Below are 2,282 nucleotides of genomic sequence, written 5' to 3'. Positions count from 1 at the left end.
GCGCGACTAGGAACCTGTTCATTGGATCCGCGTCTGATGGTGGTGCCGGCGGCGGTGGATACAGCGGTGGACGTGCCGGTGGGCGTCGTCGACGTGGAGGCAGTGACGACGAAGGTTTCTTGTACGCTGACGAAGGAAACGCGCCAGATGTTGCTGATGGCGTCGAAGTGATCTTTCCTGGCTCTTCTAAGGTACTGATCTAAACTTGAACTGCAGCTTGTATGCAATTATGCTGTTGTGATTGTTGATTGTTGATTGTTGTGATCTAAACGCGCTAGATGTTGCTGCAACTTGAATTGTGCCAGATGTATGCAGCTTGTATGCAATTACTGAGATAAACTTGTACTGATCTAAACTCATGTTGATTGTTGAACTCATGTTGATTGTTGATTGCATGCAACTTCTAAGGTACTGATCTAAACATGTTGATTGTTGATTGTTGATTGGTGATTGTTGTAGTAATCTAGACATGTTGATTTGATTGCTGATTGCTGATTCATTTGATTGCTGATTCTTCTAGTAACCCAGTGGCATATGTATGAGTAATTCAAGTTAGTAGCTAAGCTGATTCTTCTAGACATGTTCATTGGCATATGTATGAGTAATCCAGCAGTAGCTAAGCTAGTAAGAGTGGCTAAGCTATTTTGTATGACTTTTTTATATCCTTGTGTGTATGCACTAGATTAAAGGTGACAAGGCATATTAGTCAGAACTAAATACACTTTTGTTCTGTAATTTGTGCATTGAGCAAATTAGAGAAGGGAATTGTCACAAAGCTACCATGTTCGCAAGAGGTTACAAAATAGTGCAAGAAAAATATTTTGCTGCAACTGGATTGAAACATGAAAGGAGGCAGTTCAAGAATAGGCTACATGGATTGAAAACATTGTACACCTTCTGAAGGGGCTTGCACACAGAAAGTGGCTTGGGAAGGGCTTCAAATGGTACTGTCACAGCTCCAGATTGGTGGTGGGAGAAAAACACAAAGGTAAGTCCCATTTCAGTGTTGTGTAACCTCCTGTCTTATGTTATGCTCTGAGATAGTTATGTTCTTAACCACCATTGTATTTGTTTTGCAGGGTCCCAAATCAGAATGTAAAAAATTCAAATATGGTGTTCTAGAGTATATGGATCAGCTAGAGGAGATGGGTCTACCTCCTTCATACCTGGAGCAGAAGATGAAGAACCTGGAGAAGAAGATGAAGAACTTCCTGGAGAACCTGGAGAAGAAGATGAAGAACTTCCTGGAGAGCAGGGGTTCCCTTTTGATTGTGATGACAGCCCAGTTAGTACTAATAGCAGGAAGAGGGTTAGTAGTACTAGCACTAGGTCCACTGCCACAAGTCGTGGAAAGAAGTCCAAGAGTCCTATGGTTCAGGTTATGGACAAGATGTTGAATAAATGGGTTGAATCTGATGCTAGGCACCACAAGATATTGAAGAAGAAGGTGGACGAGAAAACTACCAAGGAGATGAAGGAAAGAGCAGAGTTGAAGAAGTGTCAAGAATTGACCTTAGAATGTGGTGCTGCTCCTGATAGTGTTGAGTACTATGCTTGCCTGAGCATTTTTAAAGATGGAATGTACAGAGAGTTCTTCTGCAATATCCCAAGTCCTGAAGCTAGGCTGATTTCTTAAAGACATAGTGTGAGGAACACAAGATGTATTAGTTTAGGGCTTGTTGAACTGAGTTGTTTGCTACTTTGTTGTCTTAGTGTGTTTGAGCTGAGTTGATTGAACTGAGTTGTTTGAACTGAGTTGTTTGTCTTTGAACCGAGTTGTTTGAATAAAATGAGTAGTGTGACTGATTTAGGATGAAATAGTTGCTTGCTAACAGTTATATGATGGAAAATGAATAGTGGTACTATCTAATAGTACTAACCTTTTGCATTGTTTATGATTTAGGATGCTAATTCTTCAACTGAGTTCTCAAGTGATGATGAGGATAATTATATTATGGAAGAATTATCTAGTGAAGATGAAACTATGGAGCTCATAATGCACTGTCGTAAGAGGAATCGGGAGTTCGCCAATGTGATGTTAACCCTCGGTATGTACTATGAATCTTACATACACAAAGCTCCAAGGAGGGTTGCAACAGTGACGGGCCTTGAATGGGTAAATGAAAACATTGTCAAATACGACCTCTTGTTATAACATGTTTAGGATGAGTTGCCCATTATTTCATCAACTTCATGATTTATTGGTTGACTCCTATGGTTTGAGAGGGACTCGAGATATGTCAACAGTGGAAGGCTTTAAGGAATGTTCCTATGGATACTTG

Source organism: Setaria italica, chromosome V, assembly GCF_000263155.2.
Source record: "Setaria italica strain Yugu1 chromosome V, Setaria_italica_v2.0, whole genome shotgun sequence".
Classification (NCBI taxonomy): Eukaryota; Viridiplantae; Streptophyta; class Magnoliopsida; order Poales; family Poaceae; genus Setaria; species Setaria italica.
This window is presented reverse-complemented; position numbering follows the sequence as displayed.